The 25453-nt window shown below is 33.1% G+C and overlaps 1 pseudogene; it reads left to right on the top strand.

The window, feature by feature from the left end:
* Positions 1–794: 794 nt before the first annotated feature.
* LOC126727869 (probable LRR receptor-like serine/threonine-protein kinase At4g29180) lies at positions 795–16693 on the top strand (annotated as a pseudogene).
* Positions 16694–25453: the final 8760 nt, after the last annotated feature.

Raw genomic sequence — 25453 nt, 5'->3', positions numbered from 1 at the left:
TCTCTCTCTCTCTCTCTCTCTCTCTCTCTCTCTCTCTCTCTCTCTCTCTCTCTCTCTCTCTCTCTCTCTCTCTCTCTCTCTCTCTCTCTCTCTCTCTCTCTCTCTCTCTCTCTCTCTCTCTCTCTCTCTCTCTCTCAAAGAAAAAGAAAGCTCATCTCTCTCTCATTTAAGCACGTGCCACCACCGAGAGATCTATCTCCACATCAAAGTGGAAAATGGGTCGAAGAGGAAGAAGAAGAAGAAGAAGAAAAGAAGAGTTGTTGGTTCACATGAGGGTTTTCTCTCAGTCTCATTAAATTAAAAATAGTTTAATTAGTTGGTCATGTTAGAATAAGTACCACTTTTTCTAATTAAAAACACATGCTCATACCTAACAACATTATTATGCTCTTTCAATTTTGAAAAAAATGTTATTAGAGATATGATGCTAAACAATTTTTTTTGTATTATAAATACTTTAAAGTTTAAACATGTATTTGCAGGATACTTTTAAAACCATAATTTTCACATTATTTTAAAAACTATTGTTTAAACTAATGCACCGAACCTCTTCCAAACGGGCCTAATGTATTTGCATTCACTGTCAATGACTTTTGGTTCAAGTATTTTAAAGACAATGCCAAACGATGGATTTGAAAGGGAATTTTTTATTTTTTTGAGAATAAAGAAATGTTAGTGTCTTTTGACAAAGACAGAATTCGGGTCATGTTATATCATTCTTCGCTACATATAAGTAATTGACCTGGTTGCTCAAATACTATATCCCATCAATGTAAGACTTGCTCAACATCGAACTTAGAGCAAAGCACTATTTATAGGATTGAAATCTGAAAAGGCATGCCAAGGAAAGAAAACAGTGTTGGAAATGGCAAAGCATTTTCCATTTGCAATAATACTTCATGGTGCTTTTGCTCTCACAGTCCTTGTTCATTCCCAGCAGGATCAATTAGGTTTGACAATCTAAATCTTTTGAGCACCACTATATATATATATATATATATATATATTGTTGCACTCTAAACATAAAGCTAATCCTCTTGTATCTCAGGCTTCATCAGCATAGACTGTGGGATACCGGATGACTCAAGCTATAAAGATGGAATAACAGAAATCAATTACGCTTCAGACTCAACGTTCACAGAAACAGGTAAAAATGGGAATATTTCAGTCGAATACAGAACCAATTCTCTTGAACAGCAGTTTTGGACTGTCCGCAGCTTTCCTGAAGGAACCAAAAATTGTTACACATTAAGACCTTCACCAGGAAAAAACAGGAACTATTTGATCCGAGCAAGTTTCATGTATGGGAACTATAATGGCATATAGGCAAAATCCCAAAATTTGATTTGTATCTTGGAGTAAACAAGTGGGACACAGTGGCAGTGACAGATGCATCAAGTACATTAACAAAGGAAATTATGCATCTATCCTTATCAGAAGACATCTATGTTTGTCTTGTGAACACGGGCAACGGGACACCTTTCGTATCAGTGTTAGAGGTAAGACCTTTGAACAACAATACTTACGTACCTAAATCAGGATCACTGGATCTCGTTGAGCGGTTTGATTGCGGTTCAAAAACCAATAGAAGTTACAGGTATGCCAATTTTAATTTTTTATCCTTTCAGTAACACTTAAGGTCTGTTTGAGATCTGCTTATTTTACTAAAATTGAAATTTTTTTTATTAAAAGTTATAGTTAAAGATAAAAGTTAACTGAAATAGTACAACAAAACTCATAAATAGTACCAAAAAGTATAGTGAGACCCATTATTTGTAACAAAAATAAATTAAATAGTAAAATAAGTTAACAAAAATAAGTATTGTCAAACACACACTTAGTACAGTCATTTTCAAACAAGGGTAAAGTTAATGAATGTCTTAAATATATTGATTTAAAAAATAGATTTAGATATTTTTTATGAGAAAAGAAAAAAAAGTAACTGATTTTTTTATTTATATTTTCATATTTCTTATAAAAGTGATATTAAAATTTTATTAAAATAATTTATTAACAAGTAACCTTATGGTGTGTAGTTGCTAATGGGCCTTCAAACAAATAGCCTGATATGATATTTTTTTACTTTGGTACAAAGATTATGTTTTTGACCGCATATGGCAAGTTGGCAACCCTTGAACCTAAATATATGGAAAAACATTGCTACCAATCTTACGATTGATGGCATAGGCCACCCCGATTATTACCAAGTACCGCAAGTAGTCATGAGTACTGCAGTCACAAAATTCAATATAAATGATCCCATGTTTATTACTTGGACTCCTGGCGGTGGTAACGCAGTGATCCTATATATCTACATGACTACATGCACTTTGCTGAATTAGAAAACCTTCAACCGAACCAGTCTAGACAATTCAACATCTTTTTGAATGGGAATTTGTGGGAGGGATCTTTTGTTCCTAGGTACTTATCCACGAGTACAGTACACAGCAGCCCAGATGGAGAAATTGGACAACAGTTTCAGATTTGGATAAATCAAACTGAAACTTCAACCCTTCCGCCCATTCTCAACGCAGTCGAGTTCTACACATTGAAACAGTTTTTACAAGCACAAACAGACCAAGAAGTTGGTATGTTCTTACCGCATAAAAATTCAGCACCACATGCTTAATTTGTATATGATCATTACTTCATTATTTGTTTCTTTAACTTCTTTCATATTTCTCATTTTATGCCTATGAAATAATTAGTTGATGCTATCAAGAATATCAAATCCATATATCGAATAAAGAGAAACTGGCAGGGAGATCCTTGTGCCCCTAAAGATTACGCGTGGGACGGTCTTAATTGCAGCTACAATAGTTATGATTCACCCAGCATCATATCCTTGTAAGTTTATGCCTTCTAAATATATAAAGTATACATCCTAATATTTTAATTTATTCCAAATCTCAATTTGTTGATCTCGCAATTAGGAACTTATCCTCAAGTGGATTGACTGGGGAGATAGCTCTTTTCATATCAAATCTCACAATGATACAGTATTTGTAAGCATTTCACATGAACCAGAGATATATTCAATTTTTTGCTAATTAAAACTAGGTAGCACTTTCTTTTTTCTTTTTTTTTTCCTTTTCTGGTGACTGATATTAATTTAACATGATAGCTTGCTTATTTCAGGGATCTATCAAACAATAGCTTAAATGGAACTATTCCCATTTTTCTGTCACAGCTACCACTTTTACGTGTCCTGTAAGTTACTCAGGATTCAAGTTACACTGTCAGTTTATTTTTGTAAGAATGTGGAAATCATGATATTCTATCTTCATAGAATCCTTCAAAATAACAGCCTCTCAGGGTCCATTCCCGTGGAACTCATTGAAAGATCAAATAAGGGACTACTTTTTCTCAGGTCTGTTATTTTCTCAGAGGATTATCGTTATTTCTATTTTAATAATTTTTCCCTTGACACCAAATTTTTTTCTATAAATTAGTGCTATCATATATCCAAACTTTAGCCAAATCATTGAGTAGTTCTATAGCTACCGTTAGTATAAGATAGAAGATCAAGAGGTTCTTGGTATTAGCTGCAGTTTAAAGTTTTACTTTCATTGTTGATACTAGTGTTGGCGGAAATCCAAATCTTGCTAGTAATGGAGGAAATCCAGATCCAAATCCTTGTGTGTCCAGTCAATGCAAAAACAAAAAGAATATTGTTGTTCCAGATGTAGGGAATTTAATCAAAATCCCAACTTGTGAGAAACAAAACAAATAGAGAAAAAACACACGTCAAAGAAAAAAAAAACAATCACACGCACAAGACAATATTTACGTGATTTGGCAATTTGCCTACGTTCACGGAGTTACAGGGATTTCACTATTATCAGGGAAAATACAATAGTACAACTTGCGGCTATAATATTTCTCTCTCACCCACAAGACAAGAAAACATTATTCTTTCTTCTTATGCGGCTGCTAGGTTATTAGGAATTATCTCTCACAGCTACTCTTAATCTCAAACCTAATATATATATTTATATATATATGTCAAAGTCGGCTGAAGAGGTTCCTATTACAAATAGGATTCGGTCAACTAAGGTGATTTAGACTAACTTGGACTTGTGGCAATTCAAGCCACATACGGGCCCACTTCAACAAATCTCCACCTTGGCTTGAATTGATCAAGCTACACTAGCAAACTCCTCCAACAGCTCCACCTTAGCCCTTAAGGGCTCACAAGCTGCAAACATCAACAACAATCCTCCATAACACAATCCATTATCCCTATAACTCATCCTCTTGTCCTCAAGCTAGAAGGTCAATTGAAGCTGCACACAGCTTCAACTTCTTAATAGTGACACCCTTGGTCAACATGTCTATCAGGTTCTTAAATCCACAAATCTTCTCAAGTATTACCAGTTTATCTTTAACAAGATAACGGATAAAGTGGTATTTTATTTGTATGTGTTTCGACTTTGAATGAAAAGCTGAATTTTTGGCAAGAAAGATTGCACTTTGACTGTCACTGTGTAGAATGCCCATCTCCTATTTCTTACCCAATTCATCTAAAAAACCATGTAACCAAATCATCTCTTTTCCAGTTTCAGTTGCTGCAACATACTCAGCTTCTGTCGTAGACAAAGTGATAATCTTTTGCAGATTTGAAGCCCATGATATAGCTGTACCACCTAGAGTAAAAACAAACCCAGTAGTACTCTTTCTACTATCAATACCACCAGCAAAATTAGCATCTACATAACCCTGCAGTTTCAAACTTGCATCTATGAAGCAAAGACATGTATCTGATGAACCCTTCAGATATCTCAGAATCCACTTAACTGCCTCCCAATGTTGCTTTCTAAGCCTACTCATGAATCTGCTCACAACTCCCACTGCATGTGCAATGTCTGGCCTTGTACACACCATAGCATATATCAAGCTGCCAATAGCTGAGGCATATGACACCTTGCTCATATGGTTCCATTCTTTCTCTGTCTTCGGTGACTGTTCTTTGCTTAGTTTGAAATGACTACCCAAGGGTGTGCTCATTGGTTTAGCTTCATTTATGTTGAATCTGCTAAGAACTTTCTTCTCATATTTTGACTATGAAAGCTTCAATGTATCATTAGCCTTGTCTCTAATGATTCTCATACCAAGGATTTGGTTTGCAATGCCCAAATCCTTCATTGCAAACTGTTTGGACAATTGCTTCTTCAAATTATTAATCTCCTCAATGCTAGACCCTACAATAAGCATATTATCCACATACAACAATAATATAATGTAAGAATTGTCAGAAAACTTAACATAGCAACAATGATCAGCTTCACATCTCTTGAACTCAATTCTATGCATAAAACTGTCAAATTTCTTATACCACTGTCTAGGAGGTTGTTTTAGGCCATACAAGCTCTTTCTCAGTTTACAGACTAGATTCTCTTGTCCCTGAGTAATGAACCCTTTTAGCTGAATCATGTAAAGGTCTTCCTCCAAATGAAGGAATGTTGTCTTCACATCTAATTGCTCAAGATGTAAGTTTTTTGCGGCAACCATTCCCAGTACCATTCTGATTGTTGACATCTTCACAACTGGAGAAAATATTTCTATGTAGTCAATGCCCTCCTGTAGGAATCCTTTAACAACTAATCTGGCCTTGTAACATTTGCTACCATCATGCTTATTCTTTATTCTGTATACCCACTTGTTGTGCAAAACCTTCTTTCCTACTGACAATTCAGTCAGTTCCCATGTCTGATTCCCCAACAAGGAATCCATTTCATCCTTCATGGCTAACTCCCACTTGCTTGAGTTCTCATCTTGTAAGACTTCATCATAACACTCCGGCTCACCACCAGCAGTGAACAGGAGATAATTTAGAATGGGTGAATAACGCTATGGAGGTCTAATGTTCTTGGAGGATTTGCGGACTTCAGCTACAAGTGTACTTAGATCTACCTGTGAATTTACATTCTCCTTATCTTCCTCACCCCCTTTCTGGACAGTACCTTCAGTCAATTCATCTAAGTTAACAAACTCAGATTTTTTTTGATCTATCTCTGTAAAATCTGACACTACAGTTGACCTGTCCTTGTACATAACCTGTTCATTAAATATCACATTTCTACTTCTGATGATTTTCCTGTTTTGTTCATCCCAAAACGTATAGCCAAATTTCTCATCACCATAGCCAATGAAAAAACATATTTTAGACTTTGCATCACGTTTACTACGAGCATCAGAATCAATATGAACATAAGAAACACAACCAAAAACTTTTAAATGTGAAAACTTTACCTCTTTACCACTCCAAACCTCCTCAGGAAGTCTGAACTCCATAGGAACTGATGGTCCTTGGTTTATCAGGTAAGCTGTAGTGCTAACAGCATCAGTCCAGAAAGTTTTTGGTAGTCCAGCATGCAACCTCATACTCCTAACACGCTCATTAAGAGTTCTGTTCATGCGCTCAGCCACACCATTCTGCTGTGGTGTCCCAAGAATGGTCTTCTCCATCTTGATTCCCTGTATAACACAATACTCACTGAACCCTCCATCTATGTACTCTCCTCCATTATCTGACCTCAAACATTTTACTTTCAAGCCTGTTTCTGTCTCAACCATGGCCTTTCACTTTTTAAAAATTTCAAATACATCAGATTTATTTTTCAGAAAATAAACTCATACCTTTCTGCTTAAGTCATCAATGAAAGTGGTGTAGTACCTTGAACCTCCAAAGGATGCAATCGGAGAAGGCCCCCACAAATCAGTGTGTACTAACTCCAATTTTTCAGCCTTCGGTGTCCTACCATTTTTCAAGAAGCTCACCTTTTTCTGCTTTCCTAAGATGCAACTTTCACATATGTCAAAATCAATGGACTTCAATTCTGGTAGTTTTCCTTTTGACAGCAGCATCTTCATCCCTTTCTTACTCATGTGACCAAGTTTGCGGTACCATAAGCTTGTATCAGTACTTGCATCAGCAACTGCAATTGTGTCTCTTAGACTTGAGGTCATGTACAGAGTACCAGTTTTCTTTCCAAGAGCAAATACCCTAGCTCCCTTTGTAACCTTCCAAGTACCACCAACAAATAGTATTTCATGCCCTTCATCATCAACTTGTCCAACAGAAATTAGATTCCTCCTTAAGTCAGGAATATGTCGAACCTTCTCCAGTAACTAAACAGATCCATTGGGCAACAATATCCGGACGTCTCCCATACCTACAACATCCAAGGCTGAACCATCATACCAAAATCACCTGCAACATAATTCTGTGTGATTTCTCGGTGTGGAATGGTATGAAACGAAACTCCTGAATCCAAAACTCAATCATCAAGTGGACTGTCTACTGCAAGAAGTAATGCATCTTGTACCTCTTCTGTTATAGTATTAGTAGAATCATCTCCATTCTTCTTCTTAGGACTTTTACATTGATTCCTAAAGTGATTTGTTTTCCCACAGTTCCAGCATTGTACTTGTTGGCGTGATCTAGATTTGCTTCTGTTTCGATTAGAATTTTTGGATTTTGATCTGCCTTAGTTTGAATTTCTATTATTATCTTTGCCTCTTGTCTCAAGGTTTAGGGCAGAACCAGATCCTGAGGTTTCACCTGCATCTCTTCTGCGAATCTCCTTAGCCAGAATTAAATCTCGTATGTCATTGTACTTCAATTTTTTTTTCCTGTAGAATTGCTTACTACCATCCTCATTGCCTCCCAACTGTTTCGCAAAGAAGCCAAGACGATCAGAGCATGAATCTCATCATCAAAATCAATTTCTACAGACGACAATTGATTTGTGATAGTATTAAATTTATTCAGATGTTGTGCTTCTGATGCATTTTCTGCCATCTTCAAATTGAACAATTTCTTCATTAGATGCACCTTATTGTTTTTGGACGGCTTTTCATACATACCGGACAAAGCCTTCATTAAATCTACTGTGGTCTTCTCCTTTACAACATTGTGTGCAACATACCCAGATAAAATTAACCTAATAACTCTCAATACCTATCTGTCAAGAAAAGCCCATTCCTCAGCCTTCATAGCCTCAGGTTTTTCCCCTAGAAGCGGCAGATGCAACTTCCTCCCATAAAGGTAATCCTCGATTTGCATCTTCCAAAATCCAAAGTCTGTACCATCGAACTTTTCTATTCCAAACGCCTTTCCTGCTTCCTCTGCCATTGCTCCCACTCAAACCTAACCCTAGACTCTGATACTAGTTGTAGGGAATTTAACCAAAATCCCAACCTGTAAGAAACAAAATAAATAGAGAAAACACATATCAAAGAAAAAAAAAACAATCACACGCACAAGACAATATTTATGTGGTTCGAAAATTTGCTTACGTCCACGGAGTTGCAGGGATTTTACTATTATCAGGGAAAATACAATAGTACAACTTGCGGCTATAATATTTCTCTCTCACCCACAAGACAAGAAAACACTATTCTTTCTTCTTATGCGGCTGCTAGGTTATTAGGAATTATCTCTCACAACTACTCTTAATCTCAAACCTAATATATATATATATATATATATATATATATATATATATATGTCAAAGTCGGCTGAAGAGGTTCCTATTACAAATAGGATTCGGTCAACTAAGGTGACTTAGACTGACTTCGGCTTGTGGCAATTCAAGCCACATACGAGCCCACTTCAACACCAGTAGTAGCAGCAGTTGTTGGATTTGCCATCCTCTTATCAAGTGGAATTGCTCTATTATGGCACCTTAAAAGGAGGGAAAAAGGTATAATAACTATTTATGTTTTATTCTTGAAGCTTGGACGTTTTTGGGTATCCCAGTTTTAAATCACTAAAATGTCAATTTTCTGTGGAAGCAAAAGGCACAAAGATAACATATGCTTCATCAAATTGTCACATTTTAGCAGATACACCAGCAAGGGAGGTGAACTTTGTATCCAATGATCAAGGTATGGTGTTAGAGTCTAAGAAACAGCAGTTCACATACTCGGAGGTCCAGAGCATTACCAACAATTTTGAAAGCGTTATCGGGAAAGGAGGCTTCGGAACAGTTTATCATGGCTACTTAGATGGCTTTCAAGTTACTGTGAAGATGCTTTCACATTCATCAGTTCAAGGGCATAAGGAATTTCAAGCAGAGGTAGGTAACAAATATTCTTAACTGTGAGAGTGATAAATAACTTGATTTTAACGAAAGATAATCATACTGGCCTACATCTTATACGTCTAAAGCAAAATATCCTTAATGACTATATATTTATCATAGTGAACTACTATATGTTATAACTTACAATGAACCCAATGTAGAGTATATATAGATGTATATTTGGTGCAGTGTTCATACCTTAAAAACCACAGTAACTTATGCTATTATAAAACTATGGTTTAAATATTTATCTATTATAAAACTATGGTTTAAATATTTATGGAAAAGTATCTAAAGATATTATGGCATGATGGCATCCCACTAAAACTCTAGTTTGGAAAGAAAGTCTTTAGTGCCAATTGAATGAATCGGTTCCCACCAAGAAATGACTAAAAGTATATCAAAGATGAAGAAACCCGGTAAAGCATACGATGCATGCATGTGAAAGATATGGAAAGATCTCTAATGTGTGTGAGCACAAATAGACATGTCTCCAAAATGCGTATTGTTTGGTAGGAACATTTCATGAAAGCCAAATAGTAAATCAGCAGGCATGTCGCCAGGATGAAATTGGAGTATGAGGAATCCAAGCACATGCGAAACATGTGAAGGATGTCTATAGAGGTATTTGTGACCTCAACACTACAAATCTGAGAGGACTCTAATATACATTTGAGAAATTTTGGTATAGATGGGATCTCGGTCAATTAGATCTTAGGTGTGAACTCTAATGATTATAATGTAGGCTACAACGAAGGTTGTTGAGGAATAGAAATTGCGGTTTTATGATTTAGGAAAAAATATGAGGGGTAATTTGTATTCGTTTATTAATTTTTTATATTTTTATTTAATTTTCTGAATTACAGTATTTAAGATTTTATTTGCTTGATTTTAAGTGTTTTTATGGGTTTTATAGTCAAATTTGTAAGGTTGAATTTTATCAACCATCTTGTTGGCTTTATTCCATGCCAAATTTGCTTGTATTTTAGCAATTAGTAACCCTGCATTTAGGTAGGAATCATGTAAGGGTAGTGAGTGAGAGAGTGTGAAGAAATGTTTAAGATTGTGTAAGGATGCAAAAACTAGCAGTTGGGACTCGTGGGTTACTCGCCATTGGGACTCGCGGCTAACTCGTGACTGGCAAGCCACCAAAGCTGGCACACGTGTGAAGCATGCAGGGGAACTGAAGAGTCATACCAACTGTTGTACTATAAGACAAAAGTCCTAGGCTAGCCAGGCCGTTAGCTCACGACTTGAACTCGCGACTCAGTCCAGTCACGAGGCCAAGTCATCAGACTACCCTGTTTGGAAAAAACTAACTCTTCGCATTCCTTTCTTTCTTCACTATATATAAATCCTTATACCCACGAAATGTAGAGAACTTCTAGAAAGAATTTTGAGAGAGAAACTCTAGAGAAAAATAAGATTGATTCATCCACAATCTTTACATAGAGACTCTTCAAATTCATCTACTCTCTTCCTCTCTATTGTTGCATCCTTGAGAGATACATTACCAAAATCTTTTCTCACTATACCCATATCTGTGAGAAGGTCATTTCATACTATGGGAAGAAGTTAAGAAGGAACCAATTTCATATTGGTTGATGCTATGGTCAAGTAGCGGAATCTGGTAAGTTAAAGAAGAAATAGGTTCAGTATAACCTCGTTGGAATAGGAGTTTGGAGGGCTTAGGTACATTGGGTAGATTAAGCTTGGAGGGTCTTCTACTGTTCATGTATCCCAACTACATTCTTTAGTAGATTATTTACTGTTTGGAGGGTGGCGGAAAGGTTTTACATCAAAAGCTTCGGTTTCCTCTTCGATAACATATTATTGTGTTGTCCTTGTATTTGCATCTCTCTTCCCTTAATCTTTGTCATTTAATTTCTATTGTGGATGTGATTTTATTTGGTTTAGATTATTTATCAATTTTGTATTAAGCTTATGTTCATATTCCGCACAATAATTGTTTGATATTAAGCTTGAATTGGTAATTTATTAATTAGGAGTGGTTCATAGTGTTTTATACACTAATTGAACTTTCAAAATTAGTGTCCTATTAGGGTTTTAAATAAGATCAGTTTAGGAATATTTTGACTTGCAAAATAAGCCTTAAATAGGCTTGCACTATGTAAACAAAAATTTGAACTCATATTTTTAATGATATTTTCAAGAAAGGGTTTCCTTTACTTTTTTTCTTTGGTGGATTCAAGGAACTTCTTATGGATTTAAGGGTTCCGTTAAGCTAGAATGAGATTTGACCTCTATTGCGTGTTTATTCTGTGCCATTTTAGTACCAAGTTGAAATAGAAAGGAAAAAAAAAATGAAGTGAAAGAAAGCTAGAGAGAGCAAAAGCAAGAGAATTGACATCGGTGGCTCTATGTTTAGTTCAAGGTGGTCATCGGACCACCTTGACCTAGATTTTTTTTATTATAAATAAATTTTAAAAATTTATGATTTTTTAATTCTTAAAAAATATTTGTAAGCACCCTAAAATATTTTAGGCCCAACATAATTAAATTTTGGACAAAATTTGGTAACAAACTTGGTTGTAAACTAAGGCTATAACTCTATTCAATATTTTTTTTTAAAGTGAATTTTGACAAATCCACAAATAAATACATTTTATTTTTATATCCTCCGTATTTACAAAATTTCAAGAAGATCAAAGATTAATAGGTCTGTTATCAATCAAATATTTAAATTTCAAGTTTTTGTAATCTAAAATTATACACAAAAAATAAATTTATGGATCAAAAGTAAATAATATACAATTGACATGAAATTTAACATGCATTTTAAGAACATAAAGAATAGACATGGCAAACGAGTGGGTCGGGTTGGGTTCAGGTCAGGTCAATCAGGCTGCAAGTCAAAAACGGACCATTTTAAGCGGGTTAAAAAGGAGTTCGAGTCAATCGGATTGCAAGTCGAGTTGACTCGTATTTTTCATATAAATTTTTTTACAAAGAAAATAACATGTATTTGTTATTTGGAAAGTCATGCAACAAATTACTTGATGTAAAATGCATTACTTTGAATTCACCACTTATATCAAGAATGAACTCAATTAAACTTATTAATACTTATTCAATAATTTTAAAATTATAGAAATCCCAACATTGCTAACTAAAACAAAATAACACAAAAATAAGTAAAACAAGTACACAAGTTTTATTTTTACATAATATCAACATTCCAAAGTATAAAACAAAATTACAAATAACTTATTGGATAACTCATTTGATAACAAATAAAAACATATAAGAAATTTACAATCTTGAAAATTAATTTTATAATATATTATCAATTGTAGTTAGCATTCTATTTCAATTTGAAAATATACATTAAAATTTGATTGTTTATTTATTTATACATGGTCTTTTTTATGAGTATCATATTATTGTTAAGTAACACGTACTCTAAGAAGTATCATAATTTTTTTTGAAAAACCGTTTATTTTGGATAGAAATAGTTAAAAAATAGGTCTAAGCATTCATAATTTATACTAATTTAATACTTTGGCTTCATTATTTTCATACTTATGATTGTTTTTCTAACATGTTTACAATTTTAAATCTATGTTTTAAATTCTACTATAACCAGATTATCTTGGCATATACTTTGCTATTTAATATTTAAAAATCTTTACTCATTATAGAATACTCAACTATTCATCTTTTAATTTATTTGCATGTAGTTATGTAAATATTTCAATTGTTTCCTAAAAACTCATAATAAACAGTTAAACCAATATTGTCTTAATTTTATTTTTTTTCCAAAATTTTTTTTTTTAAGAAATGGTTTGGGTCATGGGTCGAGTCGGGTTGACCCGCAAAAAAACAAGGGTTGGGTCATGGGTCAACCCATTCAACCCGTTTTTGCTTTGGGTCAAAAAATCGAGTTCGGGTCGAGTATTTTTCGGGTCGGGTCATGTCTAATAAAGAACATGTAATTTAACAATTAGATTTTCAAAATTGACCATGTTAATTTATTTAATGAGAGTTGTAACTTTAGGGTATAATTAAGTTTGTAGCCAAACTTTGCTCTTAAATTTTACTCCCCTTAACAATTTATTAGGTCCTTACAAACAAAAAGAAAAATCCCAAGAAAATTTTTATCTAACTATAATTTTGATAGAGATGTAACTTGGTAATGAGACTATCATGCAAAAATTTCAAAAAAAAAAAAAAATTGTAGATAGAAATGGTAAGACTTTATGTATTTGTGTGAGTGAATGTGTTTTTTTTTTTGGGTCAATATATGAAGATCTCTTTTAATTAAATTTTATGTAGTTTAAGTTTTTTAATGGCCATCCTAGAAAATATTTTAGGAGCTGCCTCTGAGAATTGAGTAATTCGGCCTGCAGACCAATTTCCATATTAAACTTATCACAATGACCTTAAAACCAAGGTAGGCCAATAAAAGTAATAATATTCAATTGTATTCTACAAAATTCTCACTTAAATATTTATAATTATATGTTAATATTTTAAAATAACAATTTTTTTGTATAAAAAAGAAAAACCTACGAACTCACTTATATTTGTATAAAAAATTCTTATATGAATTTTTTTGAATTCACATTGATATAAGATGTGACCTTAATCTACAGGCCAATTTTCTTTCAAAAGTCCATCACAAAAACACAACTTCTTTTGTTGGATATTGCCATGAAAACACCAATATGGGGCTCATCTATGAGTAAATGGAAAATGGAAACTTGGCAATGCATCTGTCAGGTATTGATCATACTAAGAATCTTTCACTATAAAAATATTAACTTTCTTCCAATTTGTGAGTTTATTAAACAGATAAAAATGCAAGTTTCCTGAGTTGGGAAACTAGACTAAAAATAGCGATGGACTCAGCACAAGGTCAGCAAGTACATATTTGCCTCTCTGTGTGTGTGTCTCTCCAATGTAATTGAACTATTGTGTCTGAAATTGAATTTTCAATTTTGAAGGATTGGAGTATTTGCACAATGGTTGCAAGCCACCCATTATCCACCGTGACATGAAGTCTATAAACATCTTATTAGATGTAAATTTTCAGGCAAAACTAACTGATTTAGGGCTGTCTAAAGTTATCCCCGATGAAGGTGGCACTCATGTCTCAACAAAAGTTGTTGGCACCCCAGGATACCTTGACCCCGAGTAAGTATTTGCATTGCATATTTTTGTTTTTTTGTTCTTTGTTCTGTGTTTTGTATGTTTTTTTTTTTTTTTTTTTTTTGATAAATCAATAGTTACAAAAGGGGTGGGGGATTTGAACCTAAGATTTTTCTGTTTGAATCTCTAAGAAACTCCAACCAATTAAGCTATCAGGGCCAGCAAATTACATAATTTTGACAGTCACTATTTTTTTAAAAAAAAATTGGACCTTTATTTGTCACGTAAATGAACTAGGCATACAAAAAGGATCGCACACGTATTAGGTTTTTACTTTTCAAGTATGTAAAGCCTTTCTCAAAGACTAATATTTAACCCCAAATATTATTCATCAAATTAAACTCGAATAATTCGTATGCCAAAAGAATCTTCAAATATTAGAGAAAAAAGAAATCCAAAACTTCAATTGCTTCAAATATTACAGATAACAAGAACCCAAAACTTCAAGTGCATAAAAAACATAAACGACAAAAAATCAAACATTAAAAGTCTGATCTTATTCCAAAATTCATAATTTTTTTTAATGCGACAAACTCAACGAAGGCTTCAAAACTAATTGTTTATCAAACAATTTGAAAATGAAAATGGAAGAAATAAAGTGAGCTTGACTACTTAGAAAGTAACCAACTTCCTGACTTTTTTTTTTTTTTTTTTGAGACCAAAGATAGAATATATATTACTGATTGAAAAGAGTGTTACAAGTAAAATTCCAACAGGTTACATAGAAGTTAGCAAGGCTGGATATAGGTGCACTTAGGCCTGTTACAGAGACACTAGTTTTTAGTTACAAGAATGCAGGCCTGGTATCCCCTTTAGAAGGTTGTCTGTGAAGCTGTGAGGCAAAAGAAACTGTAAACAATTTTCCAAAGCAAAAAGCATAGACTTCGCGACATCACCTCAATAAAATCAATAGTTTCAATGAAACAATAAATAGCAATTTTTTATTGTATTAAAATTCATACATATACTAAGATCATGTACTAGCAATCTATACGGCAATGGTCACACTCTATATTCGTAACTAGGCTCAAAATACTTAGTCATCACGTTATAAGTCCCAGAATGAACTAGATTCTAAACCAATGTGTACCTCTATTGGCAATTTCCAGTCCACTGCATTATCAGATTGTATAGCTGATTCTAAAACATATTCAATATTACATTCGGAATGTCAAAGCTCAATAAAAGCTTTTATTCAAATTTTCGCAATCTCCAAGATGCTTGATCCTATTTTGAAAAAGTAGAAAATTCTGAATAAGCCAACTTAATAAGAAAAATTACTTGGAAAATATTTTAGTATGGAATAAATTACAATTATGTAATTAAAATTAAGAAATTGAAATTACTAAATCAAATTTTCCAAGAAATACTAATAATTTTCATAAATAAAATATTTATTTCTATCATTTTTATACTAATTACGAAAAAGTTCACATATCTTATACTCTGCATACTCAAATAGTTCTATGTTAAATTCTCCAAACTTAACCTAAAATCAATCATATATCAATTCAATTACTCAAAGTCCCCAGAATACTATACAGTATACATGGTTATTATAAGAAATTTTCGCTGATATACGACCATTCTTGAAGTTTTTCAAAAACCCATTGTTATATATAAGAGCCCTTAATTTCTTTTCTTTTCTTTTCTTTTCCCTTTGATCCAAGTATTATAGTTTGACCAAAGTAACAAGAGAAGATGGAATTGTCAAACACACATTTTGGATAAAGATACTAATATAGTAATATTTTTAAGTTTACCTAACTCGAATCACAAAACTAACCATAAAAATTGGAATAGTAGATCATTTAATAATTACCTGGTTCTCATTTCGCTTGGGTATAGATTACGTTACATCTTTGGCTTACAGGTACTATGCAACAAACCGGTTGAACGAGAAGAGTGATGTTTTTAGCTTCGGGGTTGTTCTATTGGAAATAATCACAGGGCAACCTGCAATTACTGAAACTCCGGAGAAAGTTCATATAATTAAATGGGTTAATTTCATGGTTGAAAGAGGGGATGTTAAGAATATTATGGATCCGAGATTAGAACGAGACCTTGACATTAATTCTATTTGGAAAGCAATTGAAGTGGCAATGAGTTGTGTATCTTTCACTTCCACCAAAAGGCCAACCATGACTTATGTAGTGATGGAATTAAAGCAATGTTTGGCAATGGAGTTGGCTCGGAAGCATGAGGAGGGTTTTGAGATAGATTTAGACCAAATTAGTGGAATGAACTTTGTGCATTCTGGACAAACTCCCTTGGCAAGGTAGTAATCAGAAAATACACAAAATCTCACATGGAATTTTTCCAGATCTGATATACACTCTTCCAAAAGAAAAAAAGTGTATGCAATATGTGCATAAAAACCATTGGCCTTCTATCAAATTGCCACCTTTGTGTGGTTTGTATTCAGGGCTGGATCTTCGATTTACAATGAGCAAATAAATAAAATAGTTGTTGTGTTGGTGGAGCAGATAGTGACAATCATGGTCTAAAGTTGAGAAACAAAATAGAATAGTAGCAGTATTAATTACAACTATTTGCTGCTCCCTGCCATCTTTTGCAAATTGCAAGTAGTAGGTACCAGCTAGCATACACAATTTATCATACTAACACAAATTGTCAAACAAAATGATATTTAATAAGTAAGACATCAAATAGAACTACATTTGATGTCTTATAAAAAAAAATGTGGTTCTATTTTAAATCAGGAAGAGAGGCAAAATATATATATATATATATATATATATATATATAATATATATTAAATATAGGTGATAGAGGGAGATGCTGGTGCCTATATATGTGGAAGCTGATGTGTCTGAAATTGCTCACATGGCATTGTAATAATTACGTTGTAGCATGGCCTTACGGCTGACATGGCCTAACGTGCGGTCAAATCAAGATTCGGTACATGGAGCACGTGGAAACACATGCACATGGCTTTGTATTGCTAGCGCATGAAAGTGTCTGGGATTTGATGGCAACAAGCGAGCGATGTTTTTGAAAAATAACTGCCAATAGAAAAATATGTGTTGGTAGTAATTTTAATATACATATCTCATATTTATTAGATTTTGATATAAATAATGTAGTTTCATTTGATAAAAAATACTTATTCTAACTTATAGAGATAGTAAGGTTTGCTGTAAAAAACACACAACTTTTTCTAAATGAAATTTGAAAAAGAAATTTAATAAAAAAAAAATTAACACAACTTTAGTATGACAAACGATAAAAAAATCCTGAGTCAAATCTAAATGGGGAGCTCCAAAATTTTGAAACTTGGCCAGAAATTAGAAATGGAGAAGAGAGTGGTATTTGTCACTGTTGTGTAAATTAGAAGATAAAGTTAACAAATACTCTAAAAGTATCAATTTTGAAAATATTTTTAAAAATTTATTATATGTAAAAAGATAAAAAATAATTGATGTTTTTGACAGGTATTTAATATTTCCCATAAAATAGTATCAATTTAAAAATAAAATAAAAAATTGTTGGTTAAGAAAATTTGTAGGCACCCATTTACCTGATTCAAACTAAAATTCGTTCCTCTAATTATGCAACCCGAGTTTCAATTCTCTAATATAGAACTCCACCACAAGGTCCACAACCAACGATGGTGTCAACTTGAAAATATCGGTGGCAATGTTCAGGCCTCAAGGGTCGTTCATAATTCCCTCAACTCTATAGGATCATTTTGGAATTCTTCTTTCTCGTCGTGAAGCTCGCTGTCAATAACTTAAAAACCTTGTGTTAACTGATTTGGAGGCATCGCTCCGCTATCAACAATTGGACAAACGTGGGTAACACTGACAGTGCGGGTTTGCGGGTCATGGCCATATGGGTGGGTGTCACTAATATAATTCAAGTGATATAATCAAAAATAGATTAAAACATATATATTTAATTACTAATCCATAATTACAAGATATAAAAAAGATAAAGTTTAGTTATAATATTGGTTATAGCTTAAAACTACAATCTTACTCAATAAAATAAACATTATTACACATTTTGAAAATCTAACCGTTGAATTGCAAGTTTTTTATGCTCTTAATATACATGTCAAATTTTGTGTCAATTGGATATTATTTACTATATGATCTATAACCTTATATTTTATACATAATTTTAAACTACAAAAACTTGCAATTTGAAAAATTTATTGATGACATAGCTATTGATATTTAATTTTCTATAAATTTTGCAAGTATGAAGAATATAAGAATAATGTCATCCAATGGTGAATTTGTCAAAATTTGCCTCTAATAAAAAGATATTGAGTAAGGTAAGGTTACAGCTAATTTTGTGGCTAAACTTTCTCCATGTAAAAATGCAAAATATAAAAATGTTTTGAAGAGTTCAATAATAAGAGTTCAATTTACAAATTACAAGAACAAGAAGAAAGTCGTAAGTTATAAATATAAAGGAAATGAATTCTAAGGAACGTATCAAGGTCATCTTTATAGAGAATTTCTAAATCTAGAATTTTTCAAAGGAAACATATAAAAAACAAAAAGAGAAAAAAAAAATTAGGACAGCACATATAACCAGTTAATTGAAATTTACCTTGCATAAGTTTCACTGGTCCATAGCTATGATCCTTGAAGCCTAAGACAAAATAAATAAATAAAACCTAAATAAGAATTTAATTAATATCATAGTTAACCACTTACTCTATCACAGTATCATTTTATGCAAAATATCTTTAACCCTAAAAAAAATCACCGATTACTATGTTATCCATTTCTAAATTCTATTACTAACCATAACTATTCTCCAAAAAAAAAAAAAAAATCCTACTAAATGTTGGGACAAAGGCCCAAAATCATATAGTGGGCTTTAGGCTTCACCTAGGACAATTGACAAGTCCGAGGAGAGGCAAATGGTTGTAAAAGGGACTCCTAATTAAAGTCTCATAAACAGGGAATACATGAAAGATGATCCTAAGAGGAATACCTCCTCAGATGCGAAGGATGTAGCTCAAATGCGTAACTCTAGCAATTAGAAGGCCCCTCCAAAAGACCCTAGTGATAGGAGTGTGCCACATAAACATACGGGGAAGAAGGAAACACAAAACATCTAAGGAAAAGCTGCTACCATCGTATTAAATGTATTGCAGCTACTTTTCTAGTCGCATTTATGTAGAGAGGACCTTTGAACAGTACTATCTTGGCTACCACAACTCACAGAAGGTTGAAGGGGGGTGTTTGATGGAACGGGCACTCAAGTGGGAATTCAGATGATCAACAAGTGTAGGATCAAGATGACTGAAAAAGGGCTATATAATGCGAGAGATCCCCATGAGATGGACATCACAAAAAGGGGGAGAGAACACTGTAGTAACATAAGTTGTCTCAATATCCAACTGTAATTAGCATACACAATTGTAACCTCCTCGAACTTAAAGTCCATTGACATCAATATCTCCTATTTGTACTTAACTGTCATTTAATTCAAGATTTGCTGTTGTACAACTCATTAGGCCCTAATTCTTCAACTCATTCTCTACAAATTCATTGTGTTGGGCCTCTTGGACCAAGACCCCATACATTTTTAGGTTTGGGCCCCAAATTGTGTCCCTACACTAAGCATAATTGAATATGCCACAAGTTTTCCTCAAAAAAAAAAAAAAAAGCCCCAAGTGAAATTGGACATTCAAATCCATATGGGGTCTTGAACATTTCGAAAGTAAAGAATATTAAAAAACCCAAATTTAAGTTAAAATCCTCAAATCATTACCACGGTAAAAATTAATTAATAAATCTTATTTGATTAGCTCACCGATTACATGTTCCAATCTGCAATTGGGTACTGTAATTCCAAATTGAATTTAAAAAAAAATGTAGTTATAATGAGGGAGAAGTGATTTGCCCAAGGATGTTAATACCGTACCAGAGGCCGTACCGATTTGGCCACCAGTACGATATATTTCGGATACCAGTCAATACCGATATACCGTTTCGGATTTACCGCTATTTTTTATATTTATAAATAAATATATATATATATATATATATATATATGTATGTATGTGTCTGTGTATATATATTATAATAAATATAAAAGTTTACCATAAAACATTTCCTCAATTCAAAACTAATTATTCATGATTTTAGACTTTAGTATCAATTAAAAGGGAAAAAAAATAAAATAGAAAGTTTAAAAGTTACCATTGCATACTAAGAAAACAAATAATACTAATAAGTTAATGCAAATAAGTTACCATTCTGTCCTAACAAAAATTCAAAAATTACAAAACTTAAAAAAAAAAAAAAAAAAAACTTTTTTCTGTACCGGCTGGTACGCCCGGTACCGGCGTACCAGCCGGTATTGCCTGAAATTGGCCGGTACAGCCGGTACGAGGCCGGTACGGCCGGTATTTTTTCCAGTACAAAACAGGGGGGTCGAACGTACCGGATTGCTGGCCGATACGGTATATTCCAGCCGTACCGGCTGGTACAGTACGGAATCGATAACCTTGGATTTGCCCCTATGTTTCTTAAAAAAATTCATGTGCAAGACCCTTTTTTTGGGTCACTACAATTCATCCCCTTATATTAAAGAGATGTTATTCCTTATAAGCACATTTCCACATAAATTGCAAGACCCCTTTTTTGGGTCACTACAATTCACTCCCTTATGTTAAAGGGAAGTCACTTCTTATAAACATATTTCCATGTGTAAAGACTCAAACCGTGACTGTTTAAATATTGTCCTCTTTAGAGCATATTGTACATAGACATGGCAAAACGGGTCAGACCCGTTTTGACCCGACCCGTTTGACCTGCAACCCGTTTGACCCGTAACCCGATTGACCCGTTTAAAAATGACCCGTTTTAACCCGTGACCCGTTTTGACCCGCGACCCGATTGACCCGAGACCCGATTGACCCGACCCGAACCCGAACCCGAACCCGACCCGCACATTTTTCCACGTTTACCAATGTTGAGTAGATTTAGATTGAGGTGTAATTTTTATAAAATATTTACTTATTCTTTTTTACTTAATATGTTATGTACTCCATTATAGTTTGTTATTTTTTACTTGCCACCTTTATTTTCTCTTCCTACTTTAAATAGATTAAAGATTATACCAAGATTAGTTTCTAGAAAGCTGGAACAGGAGTTGCACCAAATTTGGGTATCAATTCAAGTGTTTAGTGGTAATTGGTAACAATATCACTAGTGAGAATCTAATCACAATTAAGGAACTCATAAACAATTGACAGATTGCATCTATTTCAAAAAAAAAAAAAAAAAATTGTTTGAAAAATACGGGTCAACTCGACCCGACTCACAACCCGACTCAACCCGCGACCCGTTTGACCCGCAACCCGATTGACCCGTTTTAAAAATGACCCGTTTTGACCCGTGACCCGTTTAACCCGCAAACCCGATTGACCCGACCCGAACCCGACCCGACCCGCCCGTTTTGCCACGTCTAATTGTACATGACCTAGCTTATGATTTTGTTCTTTTTCTTGACATTTATAAATTTGAACAGTTATTATTGGTCCTTTGGAATGTTTTTATATTTTACATAGTGACTGACTTTGCTTTTTTTTTGAGAAATGTGAAAACACTATTTTGGTTCATGCATTTTAGTGTCATAGTCAATTTGGTCCCTACATTTTAATAACAATCAATTTGTTCTTTATTATTTTCAACTTGCAATCAATTTAGTCCATACCGTTAATTCACTAATAGAAAATACTTACGTGGCTAACAGATTACACAGTTGACACACTTGATGCTTATGTGGCAAATAAAATAAAATAAAAAATATTTAAAAGATACTTAAAAAACTAGGCCAGCACTTAAATTCAAAAATAAAATCAATTTCTCAATTTTAAAGAAAGAAAAAAAAAATGTTAGAGCATTCTTAGTTTTTCTTGCATTTTCTTAGTAATCAACCACCAAAACCAAAAAAAAAAAAAAAAAACCATAGAGAATTCAAAATTTTATGCTCCATTATTTTCACTATGTTTTCTCACAACCCAAATAGGAGCAGGTGAACTAAACAATTGTGGATCTAACTAAAAAAATCAAAGCAGAAATGCGAAATCAAAGAGATCAAAAAAATTAAATCATTTGCTAAATTTTATGAGATTGTTTTGAATTGTTAGCCCAGATGACCATCCACAAAAGAAAAACCAATATTTCATTATCATTCCAAAGAATCTTTACATAACAAAAGGCTAATTCATTACAAATCTATCATATACCCGTAACCCATGAAAAGCCAACAAATCCAACAAGAAACCCATTTTTAAATATGGCTCGGTTTTGACTCTTTGATCTCTCTCTAGCATTGAATCAGTGGCAAAGTTTTGACGGCAGAAAGACTCGGCGGAGATTTATATACGTCCGAGGGTTGTGACAGAGAACGGAGGCTTGGCCTTCTTTAAATCAAAGAGAGAGAAAAGGGTTATCGATTGGGTTTAGAGAGAGTGGGGTTTGGCCATGAGAAACGAGAACCACCGCCTGGAGTGGTGATGGTGACAAGTGGTGACAGCGAACGAGGGGTTGCTCTGCCATGGCCGCTCAGATTGTTCCGGCCACTGAGTCCAAGCCAGAAACGCAGAATAGATTTGGACATCATGAAATCACATAGAACAAATACTCACCAAACCCCCTTCCAAACGGACCTTCATGGATGAAATGGCTAGAGAGACTAGAATTAGAAGTCATAACTCATAAGGAGCGAGAGATAGAGCCATGGCATTTGGTCTGTGGGAAGAGAGTTTAGAGTTTAAGTCTTTACGAACATAGGTGTCAAATTTTCAAGGCAGAGGACAAATCTAGATAAATTATATGTTGCTTTCAAATCTGGGTTTATTAAATTATATTGGTAATTTTGATTTTTATGTGTTAGTGTATGGTTGCTTAGAAAATACAAGAAAAACAAAGAATGCTCTAACAATATTTTTTTTTCTTTCTTTAAAATTGAGAAATTGATTTTATTTTTCAATTTAATTGCTGACCTGGCATTCTAAATATCTATTAAATATTTTTTATTTTATTCTATTTGCCACATAAGCATTGAGTGTGCCAATTATGCAATCTATTAGCCACGTTAGTATTTTTCGTTAGTGAATTAACGGTAGGGATCAAATTGATTGCAAATTAAAAATAACAAGAACCAAATTGATTGTTACCAAAATATAGGGACCAAATTAAATATGACACCAAAATGTAGGGACCAAAATAGTGTTTTCGCCTTTGAAAAAAAGATAATGATTGTGGCTATATTGTAGTCCTTGAATTAAAAATATTTAAATATAACTTTTTTTTTGTCTATATCACATGAATTATATCAGTGACACCCACACACATGTGACATTGTGTGTAAATTCTCACTTACCACGATATCCTTAAAACCACGGAAGGCCAATAAAAGTAATAATATTCAATTGTATTCTACAAAATTCTCACTTAAATATTTATAATTATATGTTAATATTTTAAAATAACAATATTTTTGTATAAAAAGGAAAAACCTACGAACTCACTTATATCTATATTAAAAAAATCTTTTATAAATTTTTTTGAATTCACATTGATATAAGATGTGACCTTAACTTTGTGGTTGATCAAAATTCTTATATGAATGAGATTAACTTTTTACGACATAGTTATCAAAATTCTTAAAATTAATGCGTCTTTTGAATAATGTAAATCTCTATGTACTTTAAAAACCAAATGATTTATATATATTTTTTGTGATACAAATAAAATCTAGAATTGACCTTAATTACTACTCTTTTTCCACGGCAAGCACATGCATTGCACGAGTTGCCCTAACTAGTAACATAAAATGAAGAGTGATAATGCATGTAACAACTAGCAAGAGTATCTTTTATTTTAATATTATTACGTTCTTTTAGGTTACAATGATAATTGTCCAAATTTTTAATTGATATTACCTAGTTCTTTTAATTAGATGTCTAGAGTTCAGCCTTCAAAACCCTTTTCTCTCATTGTAACTATTGAATTATTAAAAAAATAAGGTTATAATGACAATTTTAAGGGATACCTTAATGGTTTCAACATCTCTTATAATATGATATTCTTATCCCTATTAGTCTAAAATTTTACAAGGATTTACTTGTAAAATATATTTATCATTATTATAATGTGAATAATATGCATATTAGGAGTAGCATCTTCTAGAGTTTTCATATAGGTAATTTTCTCATAATTTTTTAAAATTTTATCTAATAGTTCAAGTAAATTTGTAAACAAATTAGATAGACGTAGTGTAAGATTAGAACACCTAATTTTTTTACTTGAACTTGAATGGCAGATAACAGAACATATACGGAAGACAGCAAAAACAAAAAGACTACAATTTTTTAAAGAAGCATCTGCATTATTGTTTTCCACTTTATTGTGTCTTGTATAAGAACTTTATAACCCAGTGACAGAATTTGTCTTGAGGACCAAAATATGAACCAAATTTTTTTGATCATTCATGTCACGCTTCAAACCCCTAAGGGTCCAAAGCATGAGAAAGACGTCTCAAAGTACCCGTAATTTTTTTTTTTTTTATTCTTTTTGCTTTTTGGCAATCCAATCCACAAAAATTATATCAAGTACTAATATCAAGAATTATCATAATAATTCCATTGAATATACTCTCAAAGTAAGTCAGAGTTCTAAGTATTAATTACAATGAACATTGGGAATAAAGTCAACAGCTTGTTCCATCAGTGGGAATAAAGTCACAACCATTATAATATACAAAAGAATGAGTCAAGCCTACTCTAAGATGTACAACATCTAATATCTTCATTACAAAAGTTCAGCCTCCATCAGTAGTTAGTCTAATTACTATTGGCTACCAAAAAACTATCTCAAAAGATTATTGTCTACTCTGAAAAGTTTATAAAATGATAGAATGAGACAGAACCCAATAAATAGCATATTTAATGGGGGTGGGGGAAATGCAAGTTTCATCTTCAAAATAATAATATAACAAGAGTGATTAAATAATGAAACACAAAGTTTCTCAAAGTAAATATCTTGAAACTATATACCATAATCTGTGAGCACTAACAATATAGTTTCCAAAGCCATACAATCTAACATACTGTAATTTTCTCACAAAGATATCACACTACCACTTAGATCGGTCAAGGGATCCACCCATTCACAACTGGCATGATATTGTCC

Source organism: Quercus robur, chromosome 5 (assembly GCF_932294415.1).
Source record: "Quercus robur chromosome 5, dhQueRobu3.1, whole genome shotgun sequence".
Classification (NCBI taxonomy): domain Eukaryota; kingdom Viridiplantae; phylum Streptophyta; class Magnoliopsida; order Fagales; family Fagaceae; genus Quercus; species Quercus robur.
Note: the sequence above shows the minus strand (reverse complement) of the source record. Positions and strands in the feature narration are given on the sequence as shown.